Source organism: Aquarana catesbeiana, linkage group LG06 (genome assembly GCF_042186555.1).
Source record: "Aquarana catesbeiana isolate 2022-GZ linkage group LG06, ASM4218655v1, whole genome shotgun sequence".
NCBI classification, from domain to species: domain Eukaryota; kingdom Metazoa; phylum Chordata; class Amphibia; order Anura; family Ranidae; genus Aquarana; species Aquarana catesbeiana.
The window spans coordinates 305,666,484-305,687,736 of record NC_133329.1 but is presented as its reverse complement, the minus strand read 5'-3'; the positions used below and the strand labels follow the sequence as shown (position 1 = coordinate 305,687,736).

The window sequence follows — 21,253 nt, the reverse complement described above, 5'->3', positions numbered from 1 at the left end:
AGGAGATCCAGTGATGACCATGGATAAATAATGAAAAAAAACATTTACAAAGCAGTTTTATTATTTTCTTCTACAGTTCATGTTTGCAAATCATGTGTGCTTTGTGTAGCTGTATGGCTTTACAGATACTTTACAGTGACACATTTTTTTTTTCTACATCAATCATTCTAAAAAAACAAGTGTACAATGGCTCTGTTTTCTTTTCTTTTTTTTTTTTTCTTTTTTTCTTTTTACCTACCATTGTTTTCAGGCTTCTTTTCTATTCTTTGCATGCTCCCTATACTCCATTAATGCACCTAACAGCTTTTAGTGTGGAGCAAGCAGTGCCATCATTTCTGGCCACATGCTCCACTCCATGCGTACTACAATTCCCAAAGAATTGAATGTGTTTGCATGAAGATGTGTAGTCCATTTAGGGATGAGCAGAAAAGGGTGGTAGTCAGGGCTTTTTCTCTCGGAGAATAGGTTCAGAAACATCCCTTTTCAAGTCACCTCTTGTCTTTGCCCCCTATCCACCTCTGAGCACCGTCCCTTGGTTCCATCCTCTACCCACCTTCCTGTACGGCCCTTTTTAAAGAATACAGAACTAAGTATCATTTTGTGGTGCTAAGTGATTTGTGTAGATTTTTTTAATAAGCATTAAGATATACACCCTTCTTTCAACAATAGATCCTCCTTTTCAACAATAGACCCCCCGCAACAAAATGACCCTCCAGTAACAAAAGATCCACCCTAGTAACAACAGATCAATGCCAGCAACAATAGACCCCTGTCAGCAACAACAGATCTCCCAGTAGCCAGCATCAATAGACCCTCCAGCAGCCAGCAACAATAAACCCCTCTTTCATCAGTAGATCCCTCCCAGCAACAACTGGCCCCCAGTAACGATAGACCCCCCCAGCAGCCAGCATCAATAGACCCTCCAGCAGCCAGCAACAATAGACCCTTCCCTCAACAATAGATTCCTCCCATCAACAATAGATCTCACAGCCACACCCCAGCACCCTTTGCCATTACATACATTCAGTGCAGGAGGTGCCGGAACTGCGTTCCCCCAGGTTCCTGATGAAAAAAAGCCCTGGTGGTAGAATTTACATACACAAAGGGGGCATGGAGAATGAAGTTAGCTATCCTAGAACAGTGTGAGAAAAGATTGAAATGAGAAAAGAGATGAAAAAAGGAAAAGAAAGTTTGAAGGTACATTCTAGTTAAATTTAGACATATTGCATTTATCTTATTTGATAAAAATGTGAGTTAAGTGTCACTTTAATAATGTTTTGATGAATATATAACTGGAATAAATTTTGGTTTTATTTATTAGCAAATTATAATCCATTTGCTTTCATTACCCCAGGTTAAAACGGTTTGCTGATTCAGGCGGAGGAGATTCTGCATTCCTAATGAGAAGTTCTACTGGTGAGACAGCAAGCTCATGTAAGTTATTTCTTTTGTAGTTTAGGTGTGCTTCACATTCCTTAATTCCCATTTGTCACAAAAAGAGAGCGTCACATTTACTGACAAATAAAAACTTGTTTTTCCACCAAATATTTGATAAGAGCGCACACTAGTTTGTATTTCTCCTTTGTAAGTTGCAGATTTTTCAAAGAAAACATGAGTGATCACACCACACACATTTCTTATATTTTTAATATGATTAAAATAAACCATTAGGCATCATAGAACAGCAAAATAAGTAATTGAACTGTAACAATAAAGGAAAATAATAAAATGATCCTATTCAAGAATTTGCATACCCTTAGTTCTTAATTCTTAGTATTGTGTATTGCTCCCTGATAGCTTGCAGTCTTTTTTGATAATGATGAATGAGGCCCTTCATTTTTTCATGTGGTTGCCCATTCTTCTTGGTAAAAAGCATCCAATTTTTTTTTGTGTGTCCCTAAAGTGACTAACAGACTTTGATCAGGTCAGGAGATTGTGATGGCCACTCAAGAACTCTCCATTACTTTAATAAAGGTTCTACATGGCCTTATGTTTCGGATCATTATCATGTTGGAAAGTCTAAGTGGGCCCTGTGCACAACTTGCAGTCTAATGATTGTAAATATTCCTCCATTATTTTCTGAAAGTATGCCGCATTTATCTTGACATCAAATTTGAGTAAATATCCTGTACTGTTGAAGCTTGCACACCTCCAAAACAACCAAGATGCATCTTCATGCTGCACAATAGGAATGATTTGCTTCTCTTCATAAACCTTGTTGAGTAAGTCATCTTCAAACATATTATTTATGGTTGTAACCATAAAATTCAGCTTTGGCCTCATCACTTCATGTTTTTGCCTCAGAAGATTTGAAGCTTCTCTAGGTGCTGCTTGGTATATCATAAGTTGGCTGTTTTGTGGTATTGATTCAGCAAAAATGGCTAACAATTTACTAATTCTGCCAGGGGAATGTACACTTATAAGTCCCAAATTGAGGGGCAGATAGTGCATTTGAGGTCTCTCGCCCATGTACCTGTCAAATTGGGATGAGCGGCTGTGTCCATGCAGCTGCTATGTCCCCATAAACTTACACGGCTTTCCTGCATGCAACACCTGGCGGCTCAAGCCACATAAACAAAAGACCCAGCCCTTAGCATCTTTGTGAACGAGGCCTTAATTTTAAATGAAACAGAGCTGCTTACCAATATCCAAAGTGAAAAAAAATCTATAAAAGCTGTAGTTAGAGCCTTATGCCGCGTACACACGAGTGGATTTTCCGTCAGAAAAATCTTGGATGGTTTTTCCGACGGAATTCCGCTCAAGCTTGGCTTGCATACACACGGTCACACAAAAGTTTGCTGAACTTTCGACCGTCAAGAACACGGTGATGTACAACACTACGACGAGCTTAGAAAATGAATTTTAGTGCTTCCAAGCATGCGTCAAATTGTTTCCGAGCATGCGTAGGAATTTTGCGCGTCGGAATTGCTACAGACGATTGCATTTTCAATCCAGTCTTTTGCTGGCTGGAATTCGGACCAAATTTTCCGACCAAAAGCTCTCATCGGTCTTTTGTTGGCCGAATTTCCGATCGTGTGTACGCGGCATTAGAATGGTATTTTAATAACATACTGTGATATCCTATGATGTTAGTGGTGCTGATTAGAATTTCACAGGAGACTCAATTTACTTATTTCTTGTTTTAGGGGACAGAACAGTTACAAACAACTGGACAGCTGCTGTAGAAATAATTAATACAGGAAAGGTAAATGAGCTGCCAACAATTAAACTTGTTTTTGTTTTTTTATTGTAGTGGAGTAAAATTCTTCTATGTCTGTATTTAGGCCCTTTATAGAGTTCATCATGCAATTGGAGTGTAAGACACTGCAGCGAGGTTCCCTAAATAACACTTTAATTTTGATTTTTTTTTCTAGTCAGTGATGGAGGACATTAGTTCAGGGGATTTGAAAGGAGCGTTGTGCAGTACCATCAATCTGTACCCTACACAGCAAGCTTTACAGCAGTTTTGTCAGTCCAATGAAACACTGGCCAGGTTCATAATGGGGGCACTTCTTTCACAGGTAAGATATGCATATATTGTAAATACAGTAAGTACTCTAACATGCATATTAATAACAAAAAAACAGGATTAGTCCTATGTGACAGAAAATTTTTTCCAGTTCAGACAATTTTCACTTTTAAACAGAAAATTAAAAATATCTACTAAATTGTTTGGAGCACACAGAGCTAAGGTTTAATGAGAGCAACATGTTTTAAATCTTTCCGACGGAATCAATTCCTATCGGGAAAACCGTTCGTCTGTATGCTATACCAACGGACCAAAAATGATCTAAGGGCAACTATTGGCTACTGGCTATTGAACTTCCTTTTCTAGTCCTGTCGTACATCATCGTGTTCTAAATGAACAGACTTTGGTGTGATCTTGTCTAGGCAAGTCTGTTTTAGCGGAACTCCTTCGGAACTCCATCGGAAAGACCTTTAGAGTTTATTCTGACGGAAAGTCCGGTCGCGTGTACGCGGCATTACTGTTTATTTAGGTTGTGAAGCAGATTACAGCCATAACTATTTCCCCAGCCATCATAAAGTAGGCACAGACTGCTGCTGTCTATGTGAAAGTAGCAAATCTAAATGCTGTAGTCCAACATTTCCTCTTGTGAGTCAGAGCTTGAGCCCTCCACTCAGCAAGGAGCATGAGCTCTGAGCAGCTGACATTTCTTAGTTTGTATACTTTAAAGTGTATGCACAGACAAAACTATTTTTTTTGTTTTTGTTTTTGCTAGAATGTAGAAGCGTTAGAATTTCTTTGAGGTTTGTATTACTGTCTGGGTCATCTTTTGGGAGAATTATCCTCTCTATTGGTCCTGGTGGCCATTGTCACTTGGTATAGAAAGTGATAAAAACTCTAAAGCTATAGAGTTTCACAGGAACAGGAAAATCTTCCAGTGGGAACACTTGTTCTCATAACTACAGTTTAAAAGGAATTATCTACTCTCTTTGGAGAGCTGTCTTTTTACCTCCTGCTCTGTCTCCGGGACAGGAAATTAAGGAAAATTTCCCTGAAGGGATTCATACAGCTATATTAAACCTGTTAGAAATTAAATTCCTCTCCATACTCTATCCAAATGTTTTTAAAAAGTTTTGGCTTTTCATATTATTTGAATTACTCCTGCTGGTGACCTTTTTTTAAAGGTGTAATTTCAGACCTTATGTACAAAAATGTAAGGAAATCCAATCATATTAAAACTGGTCTACCACTATAGTAAAAACAAGCTATAAGCAACACAGATAGTTTTCTTAAGGATACCCCTTAGTTTACAATAAACCAATGATTCATTTCAAACCCTTGTCCCTCTACCATTATATCATACCATTCACCATTTTTAGGCACCGCACATAGAAGCACAGGTCCTCTTTTTTTCTTTGTGTGTGATTCAAAAGTCATAAGGACAATAAAACTATGAATATTTCTAAAGTGCTCCCAGTCTGAGTGAGTGCCTTGGTAGTTAAAGTGGTTGTAAAGTCAGAAGGTTTTTTATCTTATGCATTACGATAAAAAAACTTGTGTGTGTGTAGCAGCCCCCCTCAGCCCCCTAATACTTACCTGAGCCCCTGAGCTACCTCTGTCCAGCAATTTCCACGAGTGCCTCGGCCATTCGGGACTCTCCTCCTGATTGGCTGAGACACAGCAGCGCCGCTATTGGTTCCCGCTGCTGTCAGTCAGTTAACCAATCAGGAGAGAGAGGGGGCAGGGCCGAACCAGGACTCCGTGTCTGAATGGACACAGGGAGCTGTGACTTGGCTCAGTACCCTCATAGCAAGCTGCTTACTGTGGGGGCACTCGACAGGAGGGAGGGGCCAGGAGACCCAAAGAAGGACCCGAGGAGGATCTGGGTTGCTCGATGCAAAACCACTGCACAGAGCAGGTAAGTATAACATGTTTGTTATTTTTATAGAAAAAAAAAGCAAGACTTTACAATCACTTTTAGAGTAGGCCATCTCATCCTTATTTATAACTGATCAATTCTTCTATCTTTACACATTCATGCTATGAAATAATAGTTTTGTTTCTTCTATCTTTACAAATTCATGCTATGACATAATAGTTTTATTTCTTGTTTTGTTATGAAGGCAAGCAGCTTGTCATCTTCGGGTATTCTTGCATTAGTGACTGAAATCTCCACGAAGGTGGAAGTGTTACAAAGTAAAACAGAGTCATGGAATTTTCTGCTGATGCTACCAGAATATTTAAAGAACCTACAAAGGTAAACAAGCTGAAACTAAGTTTGAATGGGGGTGTGCAGGGAACAAATATATTTTTTAGCTCAAGTCTGATTTCACTCAGTTAAAAAAGGGTAACTGTCGCAGACACTGGCTGCAAGGACCTTTTTCTGTGCACATTCACCCTGTTATTTGGTATTTCTATATTAATCTTTTATTTTTTTGGACTTGCCCAAAGACTATTCTTAGTTGTTTATTCTGAACAATACATGATTCTTGAAAGAGCTGATCACATTAACCTGCGGAGACGAACTGTCTGGTCACCAGGTCTGCCTTAAGTGTTGTGTTAATTAACATGTTAATTATATTATTGTCTTTTAAGTTTTTGCTAGAGGGGAGGGGGGGGAGTGTCCATGAGTCAGCCCTACCTCGTTATCTAACCCCTTGTGTTAAATGTGTATAAAAAGGCTGTATTCTACCCAATAAATCAGTCAAGATTCTACAAGCTATTATCGACTAGACTTTAACGCAGCTATAATATTATATCTCTCTGATGGTCATACCAGAGGAAGCGGTGTTATTGACGGAGGCACTCAGTGGAGTGTGGGATAGGATCCGTCACAGTAACCTCGCTTGATCACTCGCTCCCAGCACTGAGGTCAGTGACAGCCCAGGTTCTCTACTAACAACTGGGACCTGGGGGAACCAGATTCTGATCACATGATCGCTGTGATAGCCTCTGATTGGCTATCACAGTGATCATTCAATCAGTAGGTCACAATGTTGTTTCTTTTTTTGTGATCACACTTTCCCTTTAGCGAGGAGGAGAAGATACTTTGGGGGACAACAAAGTGTGGCGCTAATAAAATATACTGAACGTCAATGGAAAAAAACAAAAAGTCACAGTGGGAGATGGTAATACATAGAGTGAAAAGGGTTGTTGCCCTAAATAAATAGTTATAACACCTATAACATACCAAAAAAATAATAAAAATATGGGACGAGGGGTATCCCCCCAGAAGAATGATAAGTGAATGACTAATACCAATAAAATATAAGGAGTATTGAAAGATAAGCTGCGTGTAGGTGCTCCCAATCTTCATGTGTGTTTTGATGGAACTGTTAGGGACATCTCTGCATGTAGGGTGATATCTTCTCCAAGCATGACCATATAATCTCAGGCAGATAAACATAAAATGCCCTTACCAGAAAGGATGGACTCACAGGCCGTTGGCGGTGAGTCAGAAAGGCTTGTACCGTCAAACGGTAAAGTGGATCAGATTCGGATCATACCGGTGGACTTGGCTAGGAAGAGCAGAAAATACCACAAGATGGTGTGTCCCTGAAGAGGTTAGATCGGACCCGGGTGTCCTGTTGGACCAACTTCGATCGTCAGCCAGATTCCACAAAATCATCGACAATCCTCATAGAAGGGCAAGGAAAAAAGGAAGAACCTCCACATAGTGTAAATCCATTTAAAACGATAAGGAATTTATTGGTATAAAAATTGCAAGATGTTATATCCAACAAATAATAAAAAGGGGGCAGTAAAAGTTGGGCTCAATTGAGCTGGGCAGCGCAGTAAGTGGTGGTTGGGGTAAACAAATGAACCTGACGTTGGCCATAGATTGCTAATGGCGTAGATGAACCTGGAAGTCACACCGCACATCATCGCGATCAGCTGTTTTTTATGACCCTTTATTCATTTTATATAAAGCGCAGTAGATGGAAGGTAAATTTACACCCAAGCAGAAGTCTTAGAGCACGAAACGCATCAGTTTAATTTGTTTACCCCAACCACCACTTAGACAGATCAAAATTTGTCCAGTTCCTGCTGAACCAGCTTAAAAGGGATATAAAGGCATGAGGTTTTTTTTCTTAATGCATTCTATACATTAAGATAAAAAGCCTTCTGTGTGCAGTACCCCCCCCCCCCCCGCCCCTCTAACATTTACCTGAGGTCCCTCTATCCAGCAATGTCCACAAGTCTCTCAGCCGTCCGAGATTCTCCTTTCTGATTGGCTCTCAATCAATGTCAGAGAATCAATCGGAGAAGAGAAGGGGTGGGGCCAGGCCGGGCTCCGTGTCTGAATGGACACAGTAAGCTGTAAGCTGTAACTCAGCTCGGGTGCCCCCACAGCAAGCTGCTTGCTGTGGGGACACTGAACAGGAGGGAAGGGCCAGGAGCACAGAAGAGGCACCCGAAAAGAGGAGGATTCAGGCTGTTCTGTGCAAATCCACTGCAACAGCGCAGGTAAGTATAACATGTTTATTATTTTTATTGGAAAAAAAAAAAGACTTTACAATGACTTTAAGTTTTATTCTACACAAAAGCATAAAGGGATTGTCACCTGATTCAGACAATAATCCTTCTGAGGGTGGAGACCTATCAATGTTTGGGAAATGGTTGATAAACTAGCTTGAATTTCCATTGTTTTACTAAGATAAGATCATTGTGGTGGTAGGGGCAGTAATATTCACTCAGTGCAAGCTTTAATGTTCATGTACCAATTGTTTGAAACAAAATAATTGCCCAGAGTTCATATCTTACTGACACCTTCAAACTTCCCAGTTTTTATCTTCAGAATGTGTGTTGTAAACAGTGAATGGTTGACACTTGTCCTATGAAATGTCACCTCCTGAATCCCAGGACATATTGGCATTGCTTCAGAATCCACATGCTTAATCACAGACACTCAAAGTCAGGTTACATAATGTAGCATTAGAAGGTGTTCAATTCATTATATTACATAAGTGTTGGCAATAAATAATGATGACTAAGCTGCAATCATTGTGCTTTTGTTTCTTTAGATATTGACCTATGCTTCAAAGCCATTACAAGTTGTAGCTATCTAAAGAATTTATGTTATGCTGAAATATCGTGTACAATAGGCAGGTTGTGGCTATTTTAAGCAGTTCCTTTTACACTGGGATTTCCTGTGCAATAAATCATTTTAATGCTATTGTGCAATATCTCCCTCACCTTTGCCATTCCTCATTTCTGTGCAGTATTAACTGGCACCTCTCTACTTCAAGGAGCTTCCAGATTGCCACACCTATTACATAACATAAGCCCAATATTCCTGCAGAGAAATCTAGTTTCTTTCTTCCTAAAAAAAAAAAACTGTATTAACTCATAAATGCATAGAACAGTAGATATCAGTTGTTCAATGACTTTGGTTACATGAAGAAAATTAACCAATCATTAGAATAAGATTAGATAAAGACAAGGCAGGATACACAAGGTGGGGAGGGGGTTGGAACACAGTAGTCTCAAGAAAATGTCTCAAATGTGTCAGCTTCTGTATGGTGGACAGCTAGTACTGGTAAGAGGGGAAAGTGAACCTATCAATTTGATGAACTTGTAATGGAGTCAATTCGGAGTGTAAAATCAATTTGAATCCTCTAAGGTCTGTAATGTGGCAGATTGTAGAATATGTATATAAAAGGATTTTTCTTCATATTTTCATAAAACAAAAGGATAGATCCCCCCCCTCCCCCCACCGGTATTTTTGCAGGTGAGCTTTGTACCTCCTATATACAAACATATTGTTTCTTGAACCAAAAAGTTAGTATCCATGTTCCCTGGTTTAAAATAGTCATAGCCAGTCAATGGCATCAGCTGCAAATAGTAGGATCATAACAAATAATAGTATTTGTTGGTTGGGAGTCACAAATTTTCACTAGTGAAGTGGAAAGAGAAACCTTGTTTCTACTGCTTGATCCTGAGACCTTGTTCTCTCTATCATACCTGTAGCTTATGAACATAGGTGACAGGATTGCAATACTGCATTACTGCTCTTTTTGAGAAACTATAACGACCTTAGATTTAAAAACCATCCTAAATTAAGTTGAAATCAATAAAGTATTTACAGTGCCTTGCAAAAGTATTCACCCCCCCCTGGCATTTTTCGTGTTTTGTTGCCTCACAACCTGGAATTGACATGGATTGTTTGAGGATTTGCATCATTTAATTTACAGAACATGCCCACAACTTTGACAATTTTTTTTTCTTGTGAAGCAAACAACAATTAGGACAAAATAACAGAAAAAGTCAATGTGCATGACTATTCACCCCCCTAAAGTCAATACTTTGTAGAGCCACCTTTTGTGGCTATCACAGCTTCAAGTCACTTTAGATAAGTTTCTATAAGCTTGCCACATCTTACCGCTGGGATTTTTGCCCATTCCTCCTTGCAAAACTGCTCCAGCTCCTTCAAGTTGGATGGTTTGCATTTGTGAACAGCAATCTTTAAGTTTGACCACAGATTTTCTATTGGATTGAGGTCTGGGCTTTGACTAGGCCATTCCAACACATTTACATGTTTCCCCTTAAACCACTCAAGTGTTGCTTTAGCAGTGTGTTTGGGGTCATTGTCCTGCTGGAAGGTGAACCTCCATCCTAGCCTCAAATCACAGAGTGGTACAGGTTTTGCTCAAGAATATCCCTGTATTTAGCACCATCCATCTTTCCCCCAACTCTGACCAGTTTCCCAGTCTCGACTGCTAAAAAGCATCCCCACAGCATGATGCTGCCACCACCATGTTTCACTGTGGGGATGGTGTTCTTTGGGTGATGTGATGTGTTGGGTTTGCGCCAGACATAGCGTTTTCTTTGATGGCCAAAAAGTTCAATTTTAGTCTCATCAGACCACAGCACCTTCCTCAATACATTTTGGGAGTCTCCCACATGCCTTTTCGCAAACTCAAAACGTGCCATTTTGTTTTTTTCTGAAAGTGATGACTTTCTTCTGGCCCCTCTGCCATAAAGCCCAACTCTGTGGAGTGTACGGCTTATTGCCATCCTATGTACAGATACTCCAGTCTCTGCTGTGGAACTCTGCAGCTCCTCCAGGGTTACCTTAGGTTTCTGTGCTGCCTCGCTGATTAATGCCCTCCTTGCCCGATCCGTGAGTTGTGGTGTGCAGCCGTCTCTTGGCAGGTTTGCTGTTGTGCCATGTTCTTTCCATTTGGTTATGATAGATTTGATGGTGCTCCTAGGGATCATCAAAGATTTGGATATTTTTTTATAACCTAACCCTGACTTGTACTTCTCAACAACATTGTTCCTTACTTGTTTGGAGAGTTCCTTGGTCTTCATGGCAGTGTTTGGTAAGTGGTGCCTCTAGACTATTGTGTTCTGATCCATCACATATAGTTCAGATTTAAAAAACATTGAACTAAAGGCTGTAATGTAACAAAATAGGTAAAAAGCCAAGGGGGTGAATACTTTTGCAGGGCACTGTATTTAAGACAAAACTTTCATAAGGAAATACAGCAGCTGCAATTGCTGATTTTTTTTTTTAAGTACATGTAATTGTACTGCCCTTGCTTGACTGCTTTGTAAATCACTGACATAGAATAAGTAATAAGTGTATATAAGGTGGTTGTTCCGGGGTGGTTTGCCATGTTTCCGTGTTGATGGGTTCCTCTTAAAATAATTGTACTTTAAATCTTGCCTCTTGCCCTATATGGTGCCACTGCTTCTTTTTTATTTGTGGTTGTTACAAACTTTTTAAGTAAACCTCACATGGAAGAGAAATACTCTGTAGGTCGCTAACTAGAAGAGCAGCAGCCCTAAAGTCATTTTTGGCATTATGATTGTTTTACATTTTTGAAGTCCTATCTCTATAATCTACTCTAGATATGTAAAAGGATGTGAATGTATTTATTAATTTATTGTTTATTTTCAGTTTTGCACATTCTGGAGAGTTCGTCCTCAATTTTTCAACAGTTCCTCAGGAACTTTCCTACATACAGCCCTGTGTAAAGAGCATACTTAAAATTATTAATCCAGGTAAAATATAAAACTTCTGTCCTATATAAGAATACATTGTGATATGATATCTCATCTGTTTGGAAAAATATATTATATAAGTATTTAAGAGTTGGATTACAATGCCAGATCAGTGTCATTTCATATATTCTCTGCTTAACCGCTTCAGCTCTGGAAAAATTTACCCCCTTCCTGACCAAAGTGTTTTTTGCGATTCAACACTGCGACGCTTTAAATGACAATTGCGTGGTCGTGCGACGTTGTACCCAGACAAAATTGACGTCCTTTTTTTCTCACAAATAGAGATGTCTTTTGGTGGTATTTGATCGCATTCTGCGGTTTTTATTTTTTGCGCTATAAACAAAAAAAGAGCGACAATTTTGAAAAAAAAGCAATATTTTTTTCATTTTTGCTATAATAAATCCCCCAAAAATATATAAAAAAACATTTTTTTTCCTCAGTTTAGGCCGATACATATTCTTCTACATATTTTTGGTAAAAAAATCGCAATAAGCGTTTATTGATTGGTTTGCGCAAAAGTTATAGCGTCTACAAAATAGGGGATAGTTTTATGGCATTTTTATACATTTTTTTTTTTTACTAGTAATGGCGGCGATCAGTGATTTTTATCATGACTGCGACATTATGGTGGACACATTGGACACTTTTGGCACTATTTTGGGACCATTCACATTTTTACAGCGATCAGTGCGATTAAAAATGCACTGATTACTGTGTAAATGTGACTGGCAGTGAAGGGGTTAACCAGGAGGGGGCGCTGCAGGGGTTAAGTGTGTCCTAAGGAGTGATTCTAACTGTAGGGTGTGTGGCTATGTGTGACATGACACTGATCACCACTCCCGATTACAGGGAGCGGTGATCAGTGTCCTGTCACTAGGCAGAACAGGGAGATGCTTGCTTATATCATCGTGAGACGATCGTGGGTATCCCCACAGACATCGAATCCGCGGGAACAGAGTCGGACTCACGGAGCTTGCGGCGGCGCGCGCGCCTGCTATCTGGACCTCGCAAGATCATTTTTGGGTTTAATACCGCTTTAATGAATATTCTAGAGGTCACGAGCAAATTCATTTTTCTCTAAAACAAATACTTCATTAGCAATAGCATAAATTATAAAATGAAACAAGTAAACCTGTATGGCAACAATGGGGTCTGCAATTGTACAACCCTGGATTGAATGCTGTATCATTGTTGAGTCTATTTAGTAAAACAGTGTAGATTGCAAAAATATATTTCAGTAGATGTCATTCAAAGTATTTTTTGGTGCTGATATGAGTTAAAGCACTTTACTTCTTGCACTATTTGACAAATAAACCCATTAGGGTAACATTTAGGCAATGGTTTTGTTTTTAAGGTGTCCATAGAAATTAGATAATCATTGAACCATCCACTTAAATGTGTGCACCACAGCAAAAGCACCTTTATGAGCTTTTTAGGCATTACTAAGTTCCTTTAGTGATCAGATCTTTTGATGTCTAAACCTGACCATAGACAGTTGGCTTCTGCAAAAGCCAGTGCATCCCCAAGGATTGATTGATCAAGTCCAGAGACTGTGGTGTAATGCCAATGGGCACCTTAAATGTAACCTTTTCTTTGCCCATACTAGCAAAAGTTTACTTCATAAGAGGCACCATACCAACCATAAGCAACCAAGGATTTTGATTTCTGTGTTCCTCCTATCCTCCAACTGACTACCTGAAAAACTCTTGTACAAGTCTCGATTTTCTGATACTCAAAACATACACTCAGTAATACATGCTGGAATATGTGACTGCGTTTGGGTGTAGTGATTGACTGCTAAGGTGCCAAATGTTGACTGGTGTATAGCCAGGGTAAGCCTATGTTATCTCCATATCAAGAAATACTTATACTTTGGGGGGCTCCTTGTACAGATTGATGTTTATGCAAAGCTCCTTATGGTACCTCCTATGTAGCAAACATTTTACTTTGCCTAGTACAGGATTACTCAAACTGCTGCCTAAAATTTACAGTATTGGTAGCACTATAAGAATAATGTAGGCTCTTTTAAATAGATTTTGTCATTTTCAATGTCTTATTTAATAAATCTCTGTGTTTACGACAGTCATCATGCCAGCAAATACAACTAATATATCTAAAATCCTGCAAACACTGTCCAACCAATCCTTGGCTACTGAGATGAAACCATGCATTTCCCTGTTTCAGGTAAGACTAATTACTTGCTGATACATAGATTCAGTGAGATATAGTTATCAAAATGTATAACAGCCAAAATGTATAACAGTTTTTCAGTTTAATACTTATTCTACCGCATGGAGGCCTCAGATTTTCATAGACTACAATGTAAACTTTTAGTTAAAACAACAACTTTTTGTGAAGTCTAATGGTGTCCATACACTAGAAGAAAAATTGTTCTAAAATCTGTCATTTGGACAGTTAGTTCGTTTTTCGTCCAGTTAAAGCAGTAGTAAAGTCCGCTTTGCGATTTTTACCTACAGGTAAGCCTATAAAATAAGGCATACCTGTAGGTAAAAAAAAATCTCCTAAATGTGCACTGGCACATGCGCTCTGATGGTACTGCATACTGTGCCGGACCTTCAGAGCACTGTGCCGGAACTGAGGGCTCCTGCGCACATGCGCAGGAGTGACGGCATCATGACTCTGGCTACTCACACAGCCAGAGTCGGCAAAACTGGATGGAAAAACGGGGGAAGATGGAAGCCCTGTCAATGGTGACAGCATGCCACTGGAGGCCTGCGTTCTAAGTTAAGTATTTCATAATGTGCTAATATGCGATGCATACTAGAACATTTCGCAATTGTCTTAAAGAGGAAAGATTTTATTTTTTTGTTTTTTTTGTTTTTTTTACTGTAGTGGTTCAAAAAACAGTTGTGACATTTTTGAGCCAAAAAATCGAAGGAAAAGTTCTGCCAAATGGACGATAAATTGAAAGGTTAATGTGTTTCTCACCCGTTAAGAATTGAACTGTTGGTACTGCACATATGTGACTCAAAAGCAAAAAATTTACAAGAAACGGATTAATTTATGTCCATTAAACGATTTATTGTTCGAAATTCAGTCATTACATGATGGCAATATCATTTGCTCTCACGAAAAAATGCGTTCAAATGATTTTTCAACTGGTATATGGCTAGAATAACATTGTACTATGATCACTCATATTCAAGCCAACTAAACTTTCAGTTTAGATTAGCTAAATATATTCCAGGTGCTTCAAAGCAAGTGGTGGGTCAGACCACTGCAGAGAGATCACTGCTTTCCCATGGAAAACCAGGGTCCCACTCTGCAGGGGACAGGCTATAGCTGTGATAAAAAGAATATGAACTGTAAGACCTTAACCACTTGTCTACTGGGCACTTTTACCCCCTTCCTGCCAAGACCAATTTTCACCTTTCGTCGCTGTCGCACTTTGAATGGCATTTGTGCGAGTCATGCAACACTGTACCCAGATTAAATTTGTATTATTTTTTTCACACAAATAGAGCATTCTTTTTCGTGATATTGAATCACCACTGGGGTTTTTATTTTTGCTAAATAAATGAAAAAAGACTAAAAATTTGGAAAAAACAAAAATGTTTTTCATAGTTTGTTATAAAATTTTGCAAACAAGTAATTTTTCTTTCACTGGTGTGTGCTGATGGGCACTGATGAGGTGGGATTGATGGGTACTGATAGGCTGCACTGATGGGCACTGATGAGGCTGCACCGATAGGAGCCACTGATGGGCACTGATAGGTGGCACTGATGAGCACTGGTAGGTGGTGCTGATGGGTACTGATAGGCGGCACTAAAGGGCACTAATAAGTGGCATTGATATGCAGTACTGATGGGCACTGATGGGCACTAGTAGGCGGTACTGATGGGTACTAATAGGCAGCACTGATAGGTAACACTGATAAGGAGGCACTGATGGGCACTGATTAACAGCACTGATGAGCAATGATTGGCAGCACTGGTGGGCAATGATTGGCAGCACTGGTGGGCACTGATAGGCAGCACTGGTGGGCACTGTTGGGACTGCACTGACAATACACTGATTATCAGTGTAGATGTCCCTTTTACACAAGCCAGTTATTAGCTCTCCTCTCCTCACACTGTCAGCATGAGGAAAAGAAATACCGATAACTGGCTTGTGTTTATATCATGATCAGCTGTGAGTGGACACAGCTGATCATGTGGTAAAAGGCCACTTTAACCAATCTGTGATCAGCTGTATCCTAGTGACACAGCGGTTACAGAGCGCATCGGGCATGCGGCGGGTGTGATCAAGGGAGGATGTCTTATGATGCCCTGCAAGAACTGGTCGGCCATGCTGTAGCCGTCATTCAGCTAAAGCACGGTCGGCAAGTGATTAAACACCTTTTGTTTGGATGAATCTAGATTCTGTTTAGTGGATATAAACTGAGAGTTCACTTAATGATATCTGCATGTAATAAGCTGGCCATACATGAATAGAAAATTTGGCCAGTTCAGCAGGATCTGGCTGGATTTTGATCCATGCATGGGCACCCTGGTTGCACACAATTCAATCCATCAAACAACTTGTGTAAAACCAGTGCGAATTCTGTAGCCAACAACAGTAATCATTGTGTTCTGCAAACAGGGAAGGCTCCCCGCCAGTAGAACATAATAATGCTGCTGGAGGGATTCCCCCATCAACACTGACTGTGTTGATAGGGGAATCAAGCAATTTTGTTTCCTTCTACCAATGGTGTAAGGAAATAGAATTTCATAATGTATGGCCTGTTTTATACTATGTCTGACAGAGATAATGTTAGGTCACCAAGTACGAGGGTTCTTCAAAAAAATTTCCGCACTTTTTTTACTCTATTAAATATAAAAAGTGTGGAAACTTTTTGAAGACTCCTCGTTAATAAGAACAATAGCAAGATAAGAGTCCAGCTGCCATGTGACGTGTATTGGGTAATAACAGGTGTCAAAGAAACTGGATTTGTTTTGCCACCGTATCCTGTAACCTAAATATTTCCATTCTGTAGATGTTGCCTTGTGAACCCAGCAACGGCTGTCTTGCAGTGGAACAAACACAAACATTTCAAATAATCTACTGGCTGATGACATCTTTGACTAATGAGAATTCCAGTAATGCTTGTAAGTCATCTATAACATACACCATTTTTATGATATAATACAAATGCATGACTTTCAAAGGTGGGAAGCCAGATTAGGCTTTCACCAGAATATTTCTTGTCTGAACTTATATGCTTAAAAAATTCCATTACATCAATGGTCCTCTCTGACCTCTGTACCTGCAGTCACTGTCGCATAATTCATCCTTAAAATTCACAGCAGAAGAATATGTTTTCTTAGAATAACAGATTAGCTTGTTGCCCCTGTGCTGAGCTACTAAAAACTTCAGTTCTTCTGTTGTGAAACTACTTGAATGCCTCAACAAAGCCTAGTGTATCAGGTAAGGAAGGTATGGAAGTAGAAAACATGTATTTCCTATTTTTGTGGATCACCTTGCTGCTTTGTATGAGTACTCTTTAGGACAACCCTGATAACAGCTATTGAGACCTGGATTATGTCTCCTTTGCTGCAAGCTTAGTGTATTTTTAACATAGTAAATGTGAAGTAAGATACCTCTTGTTATTATCCTTTTATTCTTTGAAGTACTTGTTTAGTAAAATAGCAGTTCAGAATTTTTTTGGCCTCCTAATTTCATTTTAGTTGTTTTCAGAAAGGAATAAATGTTGAGCACCTCTATTTCTTTCTGAAAATTACTGAAATGAAAGCCTCGTCCTTCAGTAATGTGACCTGCCTACTTTCACACTAGTTTATTCATTGATACATTTGTGTTTAAATGTAGTCATTGTACTTGAGACATGCAGGCTATGGTGTGTATTAGGTGTTCACCATTGTATTTCTTTTATTCTCTAGGTAAATATAATTTTACTAGTTTGGTTTGCAATGGCTCTGTCGATTGGAACTTTTTCCTGCAAAGTTCACTGACACTTTCAAAAGATGTATCTGATAATTCTTCAACAGCCGTTACAAGGTGGGTGTGTTTATAAAAAGGCGATCAATGAAATAGAGTAAAAAATATTGTGGTATTTAAAGGTCATCATTTATAAAATTTGAGGAACAAATACGAGTTTCCAAAGGCATAACCTGTGGTACTATACCTGTTTAAAACTGCCATGCAAGCAGATAAATGCACAGTTAAAATTCTTATATCGGAATTGTTTTACCTGCATAGGATCTGAATTTTTGATCAGCCAGGTGTGGGACATCTATTGCAGCTACAGCAAACCCCAGACACAAACCCAGGTTGCTGATTGAACAATTAAGCTGTTGAGGTTATCATCCTAATATTTTTTCCTGTCAGTGTGATCGCTGCCAGTACATGTATACAGCTTTAGAATCTATATTTCAATATTTTTATTGAAAATAGCTGGTAATAACAGAAATAACACTGGAACAAAGCCAATTCTCAGGTTGCCGTCATATCAAGACACAAGTAAATAATGTATGAACAGTGAAGATAAGTAAAATCCAACATCAGAAGATAAAAGCATACATCAGGCAAGAAATGGTCTCAGGTTAATATCCAAAAGTTAAATGTTCTATCCATCATTGTCAAGAAATAAAACAAAAAGATGTAGTCCTGTGCAATAATGGGTCAGAGAGTAAACATTTCTTATTGGTAACCAGGAATACAGTTATGTATGATGGAGAGCAGGAACAAAGACATGGTACGGGGGGGGGGGGACAGAATGAGGGGGGGGGGATGGTTGGGAGGAAAATAATGGCTAAGGAGTAGCAGGGAAACCCCTGACACTAACACCTGAGACTATCGTTGGGCACACAACTGTGTAAGGTCCTAAACCGAATATACATTAAATGTAGATAACAGAGAGAAGGGAAAAAGAAAGAGAAGAAGCAATAAAAAAAGGGGGGGGGGAAATAAAGAAGGAGAAGAAGAAGAAGAGGGTCAGCCCGGAGCTTATTGGGGAACCCAGATATAATGACTCCACGGGTCAGCTTCAGAATCTAATTGGCTCGTAGTTCCACTCACAGGGATTTCCATCTAAATGTTGCCATGTGTAGAATAGGCCATCATAAATTCATAAATATATTAAGATACACATAATATACTGTATTTCATTTAGTATAATTTTTATTATATTGCAGTACAGTATACCTGTTAGGGGAATCATAAAGGTATACTTAATACAGACAAGTACCTCTCATATACAGCCATCTGTGTATCATGGCAATGTAAATGTGTTTTGGAACTTACATACAAATTCTGAAGGATTTCTGGTTCCCTGCACAGTGTTAGGGTTTAAGTGAGTAGCTTCTCACTGGTTGTCCCCTGCACTAAATGTTTCATGCTTCATATACCGGTATCAGGAGCCAGGTAAGCAGATGTCGATGTTATTGATCTTCTCCATCTGCAGCAAAGAGATGACTCTATTTTGGAACCTTGTTTGTACACTTGCAATGTTTAAAGTATTGGCATCCTGCATGTATTAGTAGCCTAGGTAGGGGGTTTATTTCATCTGTTGGGAGTGAATAAATTACCTAATGGTAATCTGATTATTTCCTGAGATCTTCAAGTTAAACGCCAGAAAAACACAGTTAAAATGATATACTGTTTGTTTACTATTTTACCTGCCAAATTATTTGTCATTGTACACAGCCAATCTTGTGAATTATACACATTTCTCACATGGCACAGATACACGTAGTTCTTAATTAAGCAATTCATCTTTGTGGTTTAGCAATGGCTTTCTCTATCGCTTCTCTTCTTCCAGTCCCCCTCATTGGACAGAGAATCATCAGGAAAGCTGATATTAAAAGTGGTAATGTTAAACTTTAAAATATTAGAATAATTTTCCCGACTAACAAGGTTTGTGTATGACAAAAATGGCAAGCCAAAGTTAGAAATCTTTTGGCTGGTAACACAGTAAATATATATACATTTCGTCCATATGCACTATTAAACTGTTTGCCTGGAGGTAAAATAATACAAGCATTATAACCTTGACAAGATGTATTTGCTCTTTTTCAAAATTTCAATAAAAGCCATTGGAAAAGAAAAACACACATACTGTAAATCATGCACATAGCCCACAATACAATAAGGTTTCACACATATATACTGTATATAAAACCTTGTTTAATTACATGCTGGAGGTATTATATGCAGTATTTATTGGCAGTAATGTCTCAAAGTGCGTTCCCTACCCACTTACATTACCAGCAGTCATTAGTATATCCTAGTCCAATGGTTTATGTGCCATAAATATTTATGTGCATTGCTGTATGATTTAAAACACTAACAAAATGTATTTTTGATCAAAATACAACTCTAGCAAGCTTGAGCCGTTCACAGATACTAAAGGGTTGATTTGCTGAAAGCTCAACTCAAAGAAACTTTAAAATGATACCTTGCAGTGCACTACAAGAGTTCTATTGCCTGTTTAGGTCTAGGGGACACAGAAAAAAAGATTTACTTACCTGATCCTCAGCTCCTCCACATTGCTGGTCTGGTCCCTCCAGCACCATCTCCTTCATGCTCCAGCAGTCTAAGGTCCTGATGGCACCAAAACCAATACAGAGTCTGTAGCCCTGCATTGAATTTGATGATGCCAAGGAACAGTTCACTGCCAGAGCATGAGGGACCACTGCCTGCCAAAGGAGCAGAGGATCAAAGGACTTAAAGGGGTTGTAAAGGTAAAATTTTTTTCACCTTAATGCATTCTATGCATTAAGGTGAAAAAACTTTTGACAGTACCGCCGCCCCCAGGCCCCCCGTTTTACTTACCTGACGCCTCGAATCTTCGCTGCTCGTCCTCTTCATCTTCATTTCAGCTCAGCCTGGTCGCTGATTGGCTGCAGTGGATGGATTGAAAGCAGCGCAGCCATTGGCTCGCGCTGCTGTCAATCACATCCGATGACGCGGCGCGCCGGGGGGCGGGGCCGAGTGATACAGCGAGCGGCTATAGCCGCCGGCTGTATCACGGGAGCGCGCCCGCAAGCACTCACCACCATGCGAGGGAGCTCGCATTAAGGTGGTAAATGCTTGCGGGGAGGAGCTGAAACAGCCGCCGAGGGACCCCAGAAGACCAGGTTCGGGGCCACTCTGTGCAGAACGAGCTGCACAGTGAAGGTAAGTATAACATGTTTGTTATTTAAAAAAAAAAAAAAAAAATACCTTTACAACCCCTTTAAAGCACTTCTCCTCTTCCCTAGACTAACCGAGCTGTTGATCCTTGCAGTGTGGGCGTTGTAAATTTTTAAATAGAGCATATTCATTTTTAAAGTGAATCTCCAATTTGCAAAGTAAAATGTAACCTGTTTTAGCAAATAAGGGGCAAAACAAGGTTAAGATTCACTTAATAGCCAATCATTTGAAAAAAAAAAAAGAAAAAACAGGATTTTTGCTTGCACATAATTAAATGACTGCATTAAAAGTCAGCACAACTTCACTTGATTCCCTTAACTACAATTTTCTCTTTGCAAAGTAATTATTGCTTATCAGCATGCTCAAGAACAACCTTGCCAGTGTTTAAATTCACCAGGGGTACTTAAAGTGATTGTAACGTCTCGTTTAAAAAAATAAATAAATAACAAACCTGTTATACTTGCCTGCTCTGTGCAGTGGATTTGCACAGGGCAGCCTGGATCCTCCTCTTCTATCCATTCAGACATGGAGCTGTGGTTCAGCCCCACCCCCTCTCTCTCCACCGATTTGCTAACTGACTGATTGACAGCAGCGGGAGCCAATAGCGGCGCTGCTGTGTCTCAGCC

At 39.5% G+C, this 21,253-nt stretch overlaps 1 long non-coding RNA gene across 1 annotated transcript; it reads left to right on the top strand.

The window, feature by feature from the left end:
* Nucleotides 1-1,351: 1,351 nt before the first annotated feature.
* On the top strand, nt 1,352-3,510 carry LOC141146862 (uncharacterized). The gene is made up of 3 exons (XR_012244991.1): nt 1,352-1,434; nt 3,147-3,205; nt 3,375-3,510. It is a non-coding gene; the product is annotated as an uncharacterized lncRNA (long non-coding RNA).
* Nucleotides 3,511-21,253: the final 17,743 nt, after the last annotated feature.